Source organism: Diprion similis, chromosome 3 (genome assembly GCF_021155765.1).
Source record: "Diprion similis isolate iyDipSimi1 chromosome 3, iyDipSimi1.1, whole genome shotgun sequence".
Taxonomy (NCBI): Eukaryota; Metazoa; Arthropoda; class Insecta; order Hymenoptera; family Diprionidae; genus Diprion; species Diprion similis.
This window is the reverse complement of record NC_060107.1, coordinates 18,396,537-18,414,960: the sequence shown is the minus strand read 5'-3', so window position 1 is coordinate 18,414,960 and position 18,424 is coordinate 18,396,537. Positions and strand designations below refer to the sequence as shown.

General features: G+C 37.8%; 1 long non-coding RNA gene across 1 annotated transcript; it reads right to left on the bottom strand.

Moving 5' to 3' along the window:
- Positions 1-202: 202 nt before the first annotated feature.
- On the bottom strand, positions 203-15,400 carry LOC124404296. Its single transcript, XR_006928993.1, has 3 exons — positions 15,328-15,400; positions 368-374; positions 203-213 (listed from the first exon to the last, which is right to left on the bottom strand). It is a non-coding gene; the product is annotated as an uncharacterized LOC124404296 (long non-coding RNA).
- Positions 15,401-18,424: the final 3,024 nt, after the last annotated feature.

Sequence of the window (18,424 nt, the reverse complement as noted above, 5' to 3'; positions counted from 1 at the left end):
TCGAAAGTTTTCTAAAACGTCAGCCAACAGAAAAACATTAGTTTGCAAATATAAGTCTGAATATTCCATCAACGTTTTAAGGTTAAAAGCTTGCCAAACTTTACACGCGTGTGCGTAATCTTCATCTGAAATACCTTGATTGTTCAATTTTGAATAAAATTTTTCTTTAGGCGGTAACTTTATGTCCTCGAGCTTTTCCCAACTATCCATATACTCATACGGAAAAACACCTTTTCTGGTCAATAACTCGAATTTTTCAGAGCTAGATCAAAATTTGCGTGTAATTACTTTTTGTTTATCATTCAAATACGTTGCCAATTTTTCAAGGCTGCTGGGCATAAAACGGTACGAATCTATAAATTTAAACTGTACATCTGTTCCTTCAACGAATTTTTTGAACGAAATATACTTTATTTTGTTCACAGGTAGAAGCTGAATAGTACCCTGAAAAGTTGTGGCCAATGCTTTAATCAAAAAATGCGAATCGTAACCCGACAGATTGTGGAATATCACTGGGATAGTATGCGAGTTCTGATAATTAAAATTACAGCTTTGATGCGCAGGACCACGGTACCTTCCTGTGAAATGACAGTGATCACGGTGTTTCACGTCTTTGCGCGTGAACGGCTTTTCACAAATATGACATACCTTTGATGAATTAAATTCGTTAATTTGATTGAAGTTCAGCGGCTCCATAGGTACGATAGTTTTGAAATACGTTTCTAACGAGTGTGCCAATTGCTCCAACTCGTTCACAAACCATTCGATGCAAGTCTCCCGGCGGTTAATTTTAAACGTTGAAATGGAATCGTTAAAGGTGCTATGCAGGTAATATTCTATACTGTAAGGAATATGATTTTGGTAAATTGCTCTATTTTCTGACACTTGAATGTCAGTAGCTTGCAACAAGCATTCTAGATCCGCGTAAATACAGAACGGAACGCTTTCCTTATGCTTAAAATTTTAGAATTTTAGAATTTTTCCCTCCTCCGTGGGTAATTCGACTTTGGTTTCGTTTAAATCTGTGCATTAAAATTTATGTTTTGTCAAACATTTTTCAGATTGGAAGTGCAACAAACATCTATCACATAACCAAGTACGACCAGTACGGGTGGAAATTTGAGAACTAGTTAATCGAGATAAATTTCGAATCCAAGCGAAATGAAAGGTTCTGTTTTTTTTTATAATTTTCCATATCAACATCATCGTCATTGTCTGTCATTTCGGTTTCCACTGCCAAGAGATGAATGACGGGTTTATCAGACTCATTCTGACTCAAGTGAAACAGTACTATTTCACTTTTTTTCCCACCATCTTGGTCTATACCATAAACATTAATGGAAAGTCCGTTGAGTTGTTCAAATTTCGAAATAGTATTTTTATCTAGAGACATAGGAAAGTTTATACTGTCATACCGTTGTACTGAGCTGAAATGTGGATACGAGCTGGTTATGTTGGGATTTCTGTTGTTAGCTGGGTACAGAGCTGCGGTGACCGACCAAAGGAAGCAATACGAGTCGTTGTTTCGGATGTTCACCACAGCCTTCTTATCTCCAATGTGTTTCGGTAACGGGGTGTAGGTATGCAGACCACCTCTGATGTTGACGGCAAGATTGATAATTTCAAGTAACGACCAGCTTGAATCCTTTTCCTGGAAATCTTCCACCTTTGTTAACAAACGGTTTGTTACATTTTTGATGAACCATTCGTTAATATCCGTTGTCTGGAGGATGATTTCGTTCCTCGTATTAAAGAATTTGTTCTCTTTTACTGTGTGATCATCCTTTTTTACTTCGAATTTACAAGCCAGGATGGTGTTTACTTTTAGGCTCCCTGTTTTCCGCAAAGCGTTTTTCAGTCTTGTCACAGCAAGTAACTTTGCGTCTTCTAGAAACCCCTCCACGTCTTTATGTTTTAAATTGGTGATGGATCCGGTTCGTATTCTTCCCTCGAAAGTAGACTCCATTTCTTCCCAGCGTACGCGATCGCTTCGTCTTTGTTTCCGCGTACCGTCACCCGTTCTCCGAAGACGTTTGAATTTTTCCGCCAGCGATTTTAAGAGTCCGATGGTTGTGATAATTTGCGTTTTCTCACCCATCGTTGAAGCCTTTCGCAGAATTTTGTTTAGAGGCCGGATATTTTCCGTGCCAAATTTAATTTATTTCTGAATCTCCGTTGGCGATGATTTGTTCAACATTTTGTACGCAGATTCCATAATGTTAATCAATTTCAAACATTTCGCGGATTCCATCTTTCTTACTTCTCACGTGCTCTTGACAAGTTTAAACATGAATGATCGTTTGCTGTAACGGTAATCCTTTTTATAGAGCGAGCTATACGTGTGTCTATTGCGTGTGGTGTCGTGTCATTCGGTGATCATGGGGGCTGGCATACGATATCACATTTCTCCGTTTGCAAAACATAAACACGAGGGTTCGTTACATAAGAGTCCTGGAGAGGTATTTGGTGGGGAGAAAGAACGTCACGTGGTTGACATCACTTCGGATTTGGGATTTTTATAAGAATGTCACGCGGTTGATAACACCTCGAACCTTGGACTCGAACAGAACGTCACGTGGTTCGATATCGTGGGAACGGAATGTCACGTGGTTCACCCAAGCCATTCTCAGAACTATCAATTGTCGAATGTTGGGTGCTCGATATCGGGTTACCGAAAACAATTCGCGGAACTGTTAATTGCGGAATGTAGGGTGTCAAATATCAGACTGCAAGACGCTCAAGGTTAATTGAAACATTCCTGAGATGGGTACGTTGGGAACAGAAGGGTGTGCGTCTCCGCTATGCCTCGACCGTCGGAAGGGGGGGATGACAGCCAGACCAATGGTAAAGCCGCGTAATTTTGACCTTCGGTTGATAAAACGGTCGGTAAAGCAGCAAGATTTTGACCTTCGGCTGATAACACTGTCGGTAAGGTCAAACCTTCGATCGATAAAAAGGTAGCGCCATTTTGATCTTCGGTCGGTACAGCGGACTTTGACGTCATTGCGGGGAAAGGGTTTGAGTTTGGGGAAAATGTCGGTAAGTGTCGGTAACAGGAATCTATACGCAAAACTCTACTTGTATTACTACCGGCATGTGTACCTATTATACACCACACTTGTACAAATGTGACTACTTTACAGGTTTATTCCTCGTATTAGCGACATGGCATCGGTATGGCACTTATAGATTCGTCTTCTAGACGTCGAAATCAATCAAGAAATTTTTTTTACAGGTGCGTACCTATGATACATGGGCAAGTGAAGAACTTGACATCTTTGAACCGGTATGGCGGGTACTTAATGACGGCGGATCAGGCTGGCATGGTCATATTCGTTGATGAAACATCATTTTCTATCACTGTTCCAAAAATTAGCTCTGAGCAAGTATTTCAAAAAGGCAAAAAAAATGACACGTTTAATTAGGTATGGTGGCCAGTTTATGACGCCGTATCGGTATGGCATACAACTCCTTCAGACTTTGGCTATCTAATGAACAATATAAAACAAGAATTGACTGTGACCTCATCACCCAAGGGCATGGTTTTTTCAGACATATTCAAAAAATTGCGCACCGCAACGATGACACTGACAGGCCGCCATACTCGCGTTTCCCTGTTACTTATAACACTGGCTAGCTTCTCAAAAAGTTTTAGCCATGAGCCGATCATACGTGCTTTTTGTTGCGGGCTCCCGGTCTAAATTGCTCACTCAGAGAAGTCTAATATCGATATTATTGAAGACAAAATCAATAATCCCGTATTCTAGTGTTAATTCGAATTCGTACCAATTAACATTAACACACCTCACTTTTCGTATAATTGAAAATTATAGCTGTACGATATGTGCACAATGTATCTCCAAGTAGGATTGAGCTGTCAGATTCTTTTCCGCAATCTTGTTGAGGTTGCGTTCAGATATTAATTCCCGGGTGCTGCCAACAATTATTCATCTCTTCTGCGCTGCCGAATTCGTGGATTGCTCTGCCTTTGTCCTAGGGAGTTTTGAGCGCTGCTAGGGAATATCGGAACGTACCCTAAATCGGATGCCCGCCATCTTGATTTTTTGAACTGCCGTTCTCAAAGTGATCCATTTTTATCTGATTGAGAATGTCAAGTGAATCGTTGCGTAAAACCACGGACTTGTTAAACATGATTTCACTCATTTGTGATTATACGAATAATTTATACGTAACTTTTTTGTAATAAATTCATCAAATAATTATAACCTGTACAATAAATATGTAACGAATTGTTTTTATCTTTGCTTGATAATTTATTTATTTCGTTGGGAATATTGACGGCGTGGGTTCGAGAAGAAAAGAAAACAATAAAGCAAACAACCTACAGAAAAACAAGCCAAAAATAATGACAAAACGCAATAAAATTACGCGCCGCCAAAAAGAAGATAATAAAATCTACGGGTATAATGTTATAAGTAAAAGCCCAAAAGGGGTACTATAAATGATAAAATAAAATAAATGAAATACAATCAATTACGCGCAGCGAGACTAAATAATAAAAAGAGAGGTATAATTTATAAATAAAAGGCCTCAATAGAGGTGACACATAAGATAAAATAAAAAAACAAAATACAATAAATTACGCGCCGCGAAACTCAATACTAAATATAGGTATGAAATGTATAAATATGAAAAAAAGGTGGTATAAAATGTAAAATGAAATAAATAGAATATTTTACGCGAACACAAACAGACAAAAAAAACAGAACGGCACAAAACTACAAGGGAAAGGGCCCCGGGGCGTCGTTAGCGTGGCCTAGTTCCGCCTCGTCCTCCTTGAATTTGGGCCGGTTCTTCCCTTCCTTGGACCAGTGTCGAAAAATATGTTGATTAGAAATCTTGGCTCTTGAAGGAATGGACAGTGAAGCGGTAGGCTGGCCGGAGGAATGTACGGTACTGTGGTTTCAAATTTGGTTCTGTCCACTGTGTGTCAGGGTTGGTGACCGACTGACTGTCGAAACCGTCTATATGTTGCTGGCGGCCCGTACCATCTCCTCTACACACACACGGTTGGTGGATCTTGTGGTGCGGTGACCGACGCCAGCCTCACATGTATAGCGATATCATAGTATTTCGTACAAATAGTTATTTGATATATTTCATGAATAGCATATAATACATTATCAATTTGAATACAGAAGTCAATGTGTTGATCGGTGTTGCTGTCAGTGGCATGCGATTGGTCAACTTTCTGGGTACACGAATTTTGATACGTCCTAAGTCGAAACTACTGAGAACCCGATTGGTTGGTTCAAAAATTCAAATGTTTTTAATAATTTATATGCAACCAGGCGCCGCATAATCTTTCTTCGTCCATTTCGATTCCGCTCGAGCAGAATGTGTTAGTACAAAATCGTTAGCTATTGTTCAAATTACTTATTTATATCGTCATTTGTTTGATCTATTGTTCTAATTTGTGTTTAGTGGTGTTCAATGTGTGTGATTTAGCATATGTTTTACTTTACTTGTTATATTGAATGAATTATTGGTGTTGCCTATTGGGAACGATAGCCGGATTTGTGAACATAAGATGGCTTCCCTTAACGGCATCAAGTTTCATAATTCATTGTTCGCCATCTAATATTATTTATTTCATTCGTCCAATCTCCTAACTAAGTAGGCAATAATCTTGTATGGTCTGTCGTTTTTCTACCATGTAACTCTTATATTTCTGTGATGTACTTAAAAATATCACACTAATCCATTATTCTATTGAATTGTTGTATATTCGATAATATCAATACTGGTTGTATTATGTGTAGTACAGTAATATAATGATCTATTCAATTGTAGCGGATATAGAAATTGATCAACCAATCAAAGATGCCAATGCCAACAATCCTCCGGCACCAGCGCCAGTGGTGTGCCGCATGAATGGGCGTCCTGGCGCCGACATACAGTCTTGCAATGTTACCAAACCTTCCGTTTCATAAGCCAGATGATCTAATGTTGAATTGTTGTAACCACAAATCGTATGCAATTGGGCCCTTTAATTCGAATATGTGTCGTTCTGTAGTTGGTTTGTAACAGATCTATCGATAGATTCTTCGGACTATGCATTCAGCTCTATAGTTCCATGTTTGCAAGTATATCTGTTGTGAAATAACCTTACACAATGCCTCTCTATTTCATCTTTTTAACCTGTTGATTTTGATGAACATGCAACAAATGATGTACATTATATTGTTCGTATGCTTTGTACCAAGGATAAAACAAATCATGATGTAATACTCTCCGTACTTAGTAACTGAAATCGAATTATATTCGTTACCAACGGTTCATACTTTGATTTACAGTGTGACGAGGGGTGAACCTCGCACCTGGTTGGGGAGAGCGGAGGGAGACGAGAGACGAGGGAGAAAGAGTGTACGCGTCTGACAATGAGTCGTGTAGAACAATTATCGGGCGTGTAGTTGCTTGTCCCCGAGGGGCCTTAAAAGCTAAATTACAGAGTGCGGTCCCACGTGGCGGCCGGTCACGCCCCGGCCGATTAGCGTGAACTTAATCTATTTCCTTAAAACTAATGATTAGGTATAAATGATGGTGTGAGTGAGAGGGTGTGTGTGAGTGTGTGGGTATGTGTGGGTGTGTGTGGCGGAGGGGGAGAAGGTCGGATGAGGATGCAGTGGGGTGAGGTGGCGGCGCACAATTTATAATTTTCTCAATTTTAATTTAACTGTTCGTTTAATAAATGATATTTTAATATCTTTGTCCATGATGTGTATGATTCATTCCTATTTCACCTATTATGAACCAGGTATCGGTATGGTACAACATAAATTTGATACTTTTTTATGAAAATCTAATTCTTCCATACGTCTGTTCACGTGTATTTGTGATTGTACCTATGATACGGGCTTGGGAGTTTGTTCTCACTTCAGCTGACTGAAGGACGAGCATGCTAACGTAACGTATTTCACTTTAGTCATTATATTAGTCTTTCTATTTCACAGCACTTATTATCACACTTTATTGCTTAGCTGTACATTTTTCTTCATTCCTGTTGCGTATTGTTCTTATGGATCATAATCAGTCAAGTGACAGTTTGTATTACATATTCATATTTTGTAGGGGTTTATAATATTAAACCACCTTATCTGATGTGATAACGTTTATTAACCAGAAACCATTGCACAAAGCATACACGCGTCATCCCGCCATTCTCTAGACTGTCTCCTGTTGGGAGCCTACCGGTCAGGCACCTACAGTTCGGCAATCCTGACAGAAGTTCGTCTCGAACTTAGCTAACCGTTTACATTCGGCAATTCTGACAGAAGTTCGTCTCAAACTTAGCTAACAGTTTACATCGATATCATATATAAGAGAATTAACGAACATATTCCCTACATACATCATACAATCGTGACAGGAAACTTAATTACTTGATTAACAAAAACAATACTTAATGATAAGGTAAGTAAATATTCAGCATATATTCAAACAAATTTTCTTACGAATATAGAACTTGAACTTATTTTCTACTGTTACAAGAATTTTGGTTGTTTCGACGTAGACTACTCGTACCATACTACTCAATTAATTATACGATGTGAGCTTTAAGGTAATCAGGTAAGTATCAGGTAAAGTAATTCCATATATTTTATTTTTATTTTATAGTATATAATTCCTTAATCATGTATTCTACATCTATTTGTTTTCAGCGAGTCAGCCATGGACGAAGATTGACCGACTCCCAGGTACCCACATATGGCCTCTGAGTATTTTGGAAACCCTGTCTATCTGCAACTATTTACCGATTGTTTCTGAGGACTTTGGTTATTTCATACGGACCTTTGAACCGAGGACCTTTAAACCGAGCGAAACGAATAGGCTGTTCATTTCTTAATACTATACGCGCTTCTCCTCGTATTTTTGGAGACGTTGGTCGTTCGGGTTGGTCATAATGTTCTTTAAATATGTTCTCAAACTCGTTATAATACTTGACATGAATATCTGGGTTAATGATAATCTCTTTAGATTTAATCTTTTTATCTATTTCGACATGCATAAGGTCATGCATATTACCGCTGAATCGTAATTTGGATTTTTTGTAAGTACTGCGACCCGTCAATCGCTGCTCGCCTACTGGGGATCGTGTCAGCAGCAAAGATGAGGACAAATGAGGCTTTCGATACGTCACAAAATTGAAGGAATTGTTAAATCGGTTAATCAGGCTGGAAAGTAATAATTCTCCGAAATAAACAAAAAGGAAATTTGTTGGGCGCCAGGTACGATTTACCACGATAATCTGAAAGAGAAAGAAGGTAACAGGAAAAAGGGAACTCGGTAGCTCAGTGTTTGGCGGAGGGGAGTGGCCGGATAGTGTATGTACAACACACTTTTCTACTATAAAAATTGCCCAAAATTAAAGTAACGAAAGGTTAGTTTATTAATAGGGACGGAAGTAGGTCTCAAAATTACCTAGATCGTACACAGTCCTCGGTGAAGGGTGGTAACAAACAAAGGATAATTTAAAAGACGCGATACAAGAAACGAAAATAATTACGGGACTAAAATAAAACAATCTTCTTCGATCTAATTACACGGAAGATTAAAACTTGTTACAAAATAGAACTAGTAACATAAATCGCGATAAACAATCTTCAATAAGCGACATGAAAATAAACTTAAACTCGATACGACGCGAAAATAATAACGCTAACTCAAATCAAAAGACAGTCTTCGATAAATGAGATACAAGAAAACTTGACAAATTAAGGTACGGAATAAACTAAACGAGACAGCTGTTAACGGATGACTCGATATAATACAAAAGAGTTGAAAACCATATACAAGCGTCAGCTGTCACGAGACTAAAACTCGTCCAATTACAAAATAATTGTAACAAAAGTCTTAACGCTAAATTATAACCGGTAACGATATTTTGAACAAAACGAGAGGCTATTTACTGCGCACGCGTCGAGTCTATCTTAAAGCGGAGCGTACGGTTGCGCGGCTCGCGTCACAACGGGGAGAGCGCACGATGGCGTAACTACTCAGGGAGCGTCGGATTTACAACTCAGGCGCACTGGCGTAGCGCGGCTTCGACCTACTGCGATATTTCGATATCTCGAATACAACGCCACACGGTAGCGTGAAGTTAGCGCGAGGACGATTCAAACGGGGACACCACGAAGATGGCCGCAACCGACGCTATTGCGCAATATTTCACAACTGTTGCGCAATTATACGAGATACAATTTTTGACTAACGGTAACACGACAATAAGATCAAATACAATAATAAATTAAACGAGAACGATAACCGAAACAATATTTTAAAACGATAAAACCGTTAATTACCCGAAAGCACGAGAAAAGGAAAATGACGCCGTCGCCACGCGGACGCGGGGAGAAGGGGCCATGCAAGGTAAAAATTAACAGAAATTCGGGAACACAATTAGGGACGTTAATAATTAAGCAGGCTCGTCAAAATGGTCATTAATAAAATTAATAAGCCACACGAAAACCCGAGATACGGAAATTTACGACCCAAAAGGTCACCAAGACAAAAGGAAAGCTAATGCATCTCGGGGGTTCGAGCGGTAACAAAAACTCACTTACGTTAGAAGAGCAGAATTTACTCCCTCGTAACGCTAAATAGAGTTCTGGTAACTGGACACAGACTCACGATACACGAAACGATAGAAGTAAAATGCGGTAACAACAGGAGGAAATATAAAACAAAGGCATGACACGACAAGATAAAGGCAGCAAAGCACAACGAGAAGCACGTCTGATCCGCTGGGTACAACTTACAGTCTTTGGCGTAACGCCCGTTCGCATTACAGTTATAACACTTGATAATGCCTCTAGTAATAGTCTTAAGGCTATTATTTGTTTCCTTATTTCTGGTGAATGCACTTGGCTGAGTTATTGACTCCATTTTGGATTTAAACTGATTGTCTTCCTTCGGTTGTAAATAATTATGATTTAAATGGGCCACTTTGGATACACTCAATTGAATGTTCTTAAAAGCCTGTAATATACTATTGAACATAGAGAAAAAATTGCATGCGAGCCTGATTTTTTAGATTTTCAGACGGGATTCCGTCGATTATATAGTCAATGATCTCCTCACTCGCTACCGGCACTTGATTTCCGAGAATTATTTTGTTATGACAATAATCACTAAAAGTTTCTCCCCGTTGCCACTCTCTGGCTTCGAATTTCTTTCGTAATTACATCCTCGCTGGTCGTTGACCAAACATGTCCTCCATATGTATTAATAACTCCGCCATATTCATCGTTAAATGTTCTGATTTTGAATAATACCACTGGCAAGCTTTTCCTTTGAGTTTAGGTCCAATCATAATTCTCACTTCATTTTCGTTTAACTCATATGTCTGGCGCAATAAATTTACTTGAGCACGACACCTGTCGAAAGCTTTTCCGCTCCGTTATGTTCGGTCAGTAATTCGCTTATTCCTTTAATATTAGGAGATGAACGATGAGATGTTTCCATTTGACTCGGAACTGGGGATGCTCTCAATAATGCATTTTCTCTTTGCAATAAATCAATTTCCCTCTGCATCGACTCTCGTTCTCTCTCTAACAACTGACTTTCTCTCCGTTGGTTCCGGTTGCCGATTCATCGTTTGAATGATCTCTGCTTCTTCTGCGTGTTTAGGTGTATTCCACATTTCTTCTGTCAACCATCGACCCGACGGATTAGCTTCCTGTATTCATTGAATTAATTCTGCTTTCGATCCAACATTTGACAAATTATTTCTCTCGAGAATATTTCTCAGCTGGGTTACTTTCAATGATTGTGAATTCATCGTGTGTGTGTGTTGATGCTCTATCGTTTATCTAACAATTATCGATCTACTCGTAAGGTAAACTATTTGTATACTACCGAACTTTGATCTTACCGATCACCGTGGCGTTTCTCACTAGTTGTTTGGCGTGATCATTTTCGTTTTTTTCAATTTGTTTCAGGCACTAAGCTCACATAAGCAAAACAGAAATTTGTCTTGAAATAATCAAACTTAAACCTTTGATATCTTTCAAACGGTGAGGTTTACGGAAAAATTATACCAGACCTTTATTGTAGAGCGTTCCATTTCCTAGAAGAATATGAGGAGAGATATTTTTTAACGAACATTTAATAGAGAGATATAAATTTTCGTTTCTAATACTGAGGAACAAATGTAAAACTATAAAGCGGAGGACCTTCCTATCAAAATTAAGAGCTCATATTTGGTTCGTATTTTTTAGAGGTGTATAGCAACCGATTTTTGAGAGTATAAAGTGAAAAAAAAAATAGTCGGTTTTTTCGACCCACCCTAATGTAACGGCATATTTATAAATATTTGTGATTATGATAATGGCTAGTTAAAAGAATTATTGTTATGTCTATGCATAATTATAATGTGATCAATTATTATTATGACATGTCGCAAGATAATAAAAATACAAACTATTATGTTGGAAGATAATAACTAGTAATTAGATTTATGTTGCGACATAATAATATTCGTTCTTATTATGTCAGTACATAAAAAAAATTACCAAAACAATATTAACTTAAAATTGAAAATCATAAAATAATTTAAATTTTTTATGCAAAATATTCTGCGATTGACGTTAAAACAGCGTGCCAAAACCATCTGAATCAGATAACACGTTACGTAATTTAACCAACGACGAACATATATTATAGACATGTATATTTGTCCGTCAATCGGCGTATGCGTATGAAACTTATGCAGTATAATAACGTTGTGTTCGTGTATTATGTACTACAGGACTGTATGTTTAGGGTAGTTTCTCTACAATTCGTTTTTTTACAATAGTTCTGAGAAAAATATATATCCTCTCATTCCAATATTTTACATGAGCTGTCAAAATCTGATAGAGCTTGGCCCTGCCAATCTCGAAATATTAATTATCAAGGTTTCAACTTTCAACACGTGATTATCCATTTTGATGCTCCATACTCGAGATCTCGATTTCGGTGAATCCCTCAAGATCGTCGATTAGAATCTTTATCAAAACGAGTATGCTGTAGGGGAAATCGCGTGTACATAAGTCGGTTCTTTAGCCGTATAACACACATTCTGCATAATTGTTACTGCATCTATGCACGTCATGTTGCATGTCAATTAGGGTGGTACTACGTCGTATGAAAATCGAATTCCAAATCTGTTTCAAATCGTTCAAAAATCTGTACTACAAATGTTGACCCTCTGCAGCAATGGGAACCCATGCACTACCAAGCTTGCATTTTCCCCGTTCACGGTTGTTTTTCGGGTGAAATAAAATTTCCAACAATTCCTGTGGGTGGCAAAAATAATTCTTCTTCACGTCGTTGCCGCTGTACGCGGCCAAAGTTACTACTAGCGCCACGTTTGATTAGAGTCACGATGTGTCATAGGGCTGGTCTGCACAGGCACTTGGACATTATTAGTTAGGAGTGCCTCGTCCTCGTCGTCTAGGCAGTTCGCAGATTTGACCGGTTTCATCAAATTCAGTACGATGAGCTTTTGGTAATTTAGGCGGAATTGTTTTGCGGTAGGGTTTTGGTTATAAGTCCCACCGTGACACCGGATCATAGAAAACATATTTTCTATGGGATCTTGGTTTAATCGCGATGTCATTGAAAATTTCACTCCTTCGCGTTGCAAATCTTGAAATAGCATAAGGATTGCAGTAACAGTTTGACGAAAACCATTAAAGCACGGAGGGACTTTTTCACCCTTGTCTGTCAGTGTGCACCAATTTGCAGATTTTTCTAACATCATTAATAAATTCTCACGAATATACGGTCTCTGGTCGGACAACGCGCATCGATTGGGATTAGCGTCATTCGGACACCGATTATTTAAATTATTGAAAGAATCATTCAATAGTGATAGAAATTGAGCAGTATGCAGAGCCGTATCGGTGGTGATGCAATTATTCGTTGCAGCAGCTGATAGAGCTGCAGAAACACGATTGCTGAATACTTGTATCGCTAATCGACAATTCATCCTTTGGAATGGTTTAGGATAAATATGTCGTTCAGACAATTTACATGCTGCCCTCGTTAGTTTGTCTTTTTCCAGTTCCCACAAAAATCGCAAGTCTCTCCAAGAAGCTGTACTGTCGATATCAAATCGTATGTCATATTTTAATAATTGATTTCGAACATTTTTAAAAATATGCGGAATGTCAAGTATAGCATAAATTTTCTGACCATTTCGCACGAAATAAGGTTCTTCCATTGAAGCTATTTTACGGATCGCACTCTGATTATTGGTGCCATGGTCACAAACCATCGCTCGCACTTCTAACCCAGCTTCGTGTACAGCATCAAGAACCGAATCAATTATTTCAGAAAGTGTGTTGTTAGCAATGGTGCCGGCTGTCAAGTAATATCCAATCGGTTGTTTCCAATTGTGAATCAAACCTCTCACCATGAAAACTGGAGCACTAGTTACTACCGCCGGGGAAGACCCAAAATTACCAACATCTTCGAAACCTTCAATCTTTTGGCGCTTTTCGATCGAATCAAACCCTCTCTTTAACTTGACCTCGTCAAAGAGAAGAACACATTGTCGTTCGTTCGCGTCCATGCATGCCACCTTATTTTGTAAGCACTGGAATAACTTGGGGCATAGACCGGGCCAAAGTTCGATTTTTCCGAACGAATTCTTTAAAGACGAATCCGAAGGTAAAACAAATCCGTAATTATCGCGCAGTTTCCTGAACAGACTTGGTGATGAATAATGCATCGCCATAGTGATTTGTCTTTCGCTATCGGAAAATTTGGTGAAATCTTTGTGAAAGAGTTGCATCATTACGAATGTGCACAAAAAGCTCTGAACTCTTCGCACGATGGCTTTACGGAGAGACTCGTCAGGTAAAATGCCGGTTTGTATCCTCTCTTTGCAACGAGCAAACGCTACTTTAGTTGTACGCAAGACCTGTTTGAGATGGGAATTTTTTTTTCCAGCCTATGGATAGCTGAAGTAGATTTGAGCCGAGAATTTTGCTTTCGCAGACGAGAATTTTCCGTTTTCAAATTGGTGACAGCTTCTTTGAGAAACGAATTTTCTGTTTCCAGATTTACAATTATACGGCATTTATTTTTAAGTTCGGTTCGCAAATGCAGGATTTGTTCCGATTGAGAGGCTTGACTTTTACCATCGATCAATTTTACTGGGCTGTCTCCGGTTAGAGGTTTGTATGGAAAAGGAAACAGCATCGCGTTGCAATCGACCACGGTGGCAAATTGCAATCGCGGGAAAATGTCGACTACAAATCCTCAAGCGATCTAGTTCCTGCTCCGAAGATTCGGCAAAATGATCGAGGCCGTTATTAACTAACCATTGTAGCACGCGAGCGGGATCATTCGCTGGTAGTCGATAGAAATGTATATCTGGTATATGATCTCTACTGCGCGCACCGCATCGCTGATACGCACACGAGCTACTGTGGCCAGGCATTGCGAACACTGTCGCGATACAATTGTTGTTTTACTCACCGTTATTGAAGTATACAGCAACAGTATTGTGATCTTTTTATTTTTTAAAGAAATTCGTTGAAGAACACAATTAATCACCAACTCAGAAAATGCAATTCAGAATGACTTGATTATTGCAGGATAGACGACACGCTGTCAGACATGCAAGCACGTCGCCAACCACGTGAAGACCGCTGGGCTTCGTCAGGACGCGATAAAGCGCGGTAAAACGAGGACGCGTTGAGTCTCCGCAGGGCGCGAATCGAGCGGCGAGGGAGTGGACTTGCAGCGACAGACCACGTGACGCTTCTTTGATTCTACTCCCCGTCTTATTGGATGCTCTTCGTGCGGGCCCATGGCGCTTTATCAATCCGTCATGCCGTAACTATGGACCCTCGGACATTTCGCTGAGACTACCTTAGTAAATAAGCCCCATATAAACTCAGCTACAGTTTGTCTATTCGGTTTATCGTATCCTACGTCTCAACCTCCAGAAACGTAGCGTCATGCAGGACATAAATTCGTATTAAAAAATATCGGATGCGCTAATAATTATTACAATACATCGAGAGTCAAACGCAATGTTTTCAGGATGATTTCATGAAGTTTCAATTGCAGAATCCCTGCGAATGGCTCGTCTAACCCAAATACACAACCGGTACAAATCGTCTTTGGTTACTATATTTGTTTGATCTTCCGACACACGTTGGTTCTCAATAAACGAATTCTGGTGTCAAGATTTTTCGCTCACAGTGTGAGGTTCGTTAAGATTAATTAGCAACAAAAAAATGTATCGAATCCATGACAATTAAAATCCACAGTGATAAATGTAGCAACCAAATTTTCCGTCGTGTATACATATGGGGCATTCCACGTCAAATCGACCTGACCAAAAGCCTGACCCCCTCAGAATCGTTCTAAACTTCGTGAAATCTTTTGAATAGTCGTTGAGAGTATGTGTGATTTTTTTCAGATTTTTATTCGATGCCGTTCAGAGTTGAGCAGCCCATATAGATTATGCAGACTACGAGAATGTCCCAATTTTAATTAACTAAAGCTCGTAAACTATTGATCATATTACAAAAATGTTTCGATAAAAAAGTTTCAGTTTTGAGTGAACTTTAACGGGAAAATATGCAAAAATTTATCAAGGCCGCTGAAAAGTCTTGAAAACTCAAAAAAATATTAGTTTTTGAGATTACTCAAAACCGGCATAATTTTTTTCGCTAAAAATTTCAGAGGATATCCCTCTCTTAGTGTTCAAAAACGTCTGCAAATTTCAGAATGGGCCGGGATTTGGTTTTGAAGCTATGAATTGTTTTTTGAATTTTTTTGTGATAAAAAAAAAAAAAAAATTCAGCACATGAAGAGCACTCCGTGGAGTCGATGCAAATACATTAAATTTCGAAAAAAATTTTACAGATTAGTTACCACCCACAGAAATTAGCCAAATTTTCACAGTTACACTGAATTGATCGGAATATCCGGTATGATTCCACTCGGCGGTGATGAAATACACATTTTGAGCCCAGTTCCATGAGATTTGATGGTGAAATGACGAAATGGCAGCTGATCTGGTTTTCGATTACGAAGTACACCGAATCTCAATTTGGCGACATTTGTTACCGATATTACGCGCATGCCGGTAATGTATGCGTGTAATGTCGGTAAGAATTTACCATCAAATCTCATGGGACTGGGCTCAAAATGTGTGATTCATCACCACCGAGTGGCATTATACCGGATAGTTCGATCAATTCAGTGTAACTGTGAAAATTTGGCTAATTTCTGTGGGTGGTAACTAATCTGTAAAATTTTTTTCGAAATTTTGAAAAAGTAAAAAGACGCTCCACATTTTGCCAAAATAGGGCATTAACTGCCCAAGTTTCACTCTGATCGCTTGAGCGGTATAGGAGTTTTGCATCCTCGCGTTTTCGAAGTGTACAACGGGTCTTTATATGCCCCTTAAATATCGGCAGTTCCCCTCTCTCGGTGCTGAACCCCTTCTCGTGCGCTGCTAGTCGGTATTGTTTAGTCTAGTCAACAAGTTCAAAATCGTGTTAATTCTTGATAAAGGTCCTAAAAATATGTGCGATAGCTCATTGGATTCGGAATGACGCCTAGGAAAATGTATCCGAAGGATTTTACTGCATGATAAAAATTGCAAAAGTTATTAACAAGTTGAGATGAGAAAAAAAAAGGTATTTCATTTTTTAGCAATTACTCAAAGACTATTAATATTTAAAAAATTTGAAAAAAAAGATTCATAAAGAGGAGAAAATTTCAAAAAAAAGTCCCACCTCCCGGAACTCTACCTCCATTATTTATAATTTTAGTTTAGTGCTGAAAATAGGAACCCGCGCGGCCGATTCAGCATGGCCGCGCTACCGCTCAACAGGGTCTATTACATAAAATAATTTTTTTATAGAATTAAATATCAATAGAAAAATTTAAAAAAATTATGGTGTCATTAGAACACTTGAAAGAATAAAATTCCATTGAAAAAAAGTTTTTTGTTGATTTTTCAAAAAGTCATACTATAGTTAACTAAATAATTTTTCGTGGGGTTCAATTTTTACAAAAAACAGTATAAAAGTTTAAATAATCAGCCCTAAAATCTTTTGACTTCTTGGAGCTCTTCTTATACTATAAATATACTTGACAAGACCACGTTATACACGCATTCAAATTTGTGTATTTTGTATATTATAATTTGTTTAAGTTAACAAAAGATAAAAATCGTCGAAAATGATGTTAAAAATTTTTTTTTTGTGAATAATTTAATTGTTCATTAACTTGACAATTGTTTCTAAACAAATTCAGATGACCATAGTATTTTTTTTTTTTTGAAAACAAAAAAAAATTACGAAAGCAACCATGTATAACAAAGTGAGAAAAGCAAATTCCTTGTATTTTTCACAATTATTTCTAATACTTCACGATACCAAAGCTTGATCGGTCACATAACTCTGCAAAAATGCAAAAAAGAAAGGAATTTCATATCTAATAGGATACTAGTTTGATAAATAATAATGAAAATATGTTTATAATTGAAACCATGAGAGATATAGATGTAATCAAAAGATCGTTTGGTAGATATTTTATCGATAAACAAAATTGTCTCAAAGCTCCATAAGCGTATTTACGTTATTTAACAAGTTATAAGTCATAAAAGAGACAAATATGTCAAAAAAATCTTCAATGTTTTTAAACAAAAGCATGTTATAGCTAATCAACAATAGTTACAAACTTTATTCACAAAAAAATTTTTTTCAACATTATTTTCGACGATTTTCATCTTTTGTTAACTTGAACAAGTTATAATAAACAAAATACACAAATTTAAGATGCGTTTATAAGGTGGTCTTGTTAAGTATATAATTAAGAAGAGCTCCAAGAAGTCAAAAGATTTTTGGGATGATTATTTAAACTTTTATACTGTTTTTTGTAAAAATTGAACCCTACGAAAAATTACTTAGTTAACTATAGTATAACTTTTTGAAAAATCAACAAAACAAAAAATTTTGTTTACAAAGGAACTTTATTCTTTAAAATGTTCTAATGACACCATAATTTTTTAAAATTTTTCTATTGATATTTAATTCTATAAAAACATTATTTTATGTAATAGACCCTGTTGAGCGGTAGCGCGGCCATGCTGAATCGGCCGCGCGGGGCCCTATTTTCAGCACTAAATTAAAATTATAAATAATGGAGGTAGAGTTCCGGGAGGTAGGACTTTTTTTTTGAAATTTTCTCCTCTTTATGAATCTTTTTTTTCAAAATTTTTAAGTATCAATAGTTTTTGTGGAATTGCCGAAAAATGAAATACCTTTTTTTTTCTCATCTTAACTTGTTAATAACTTTTGCAATTTTTATCATGCAGTAAAATCCTTCGGATACATTTTTCTAGGCGTCATTCCGAATCCAATGAGCTGTCGCACATATTTTTAGG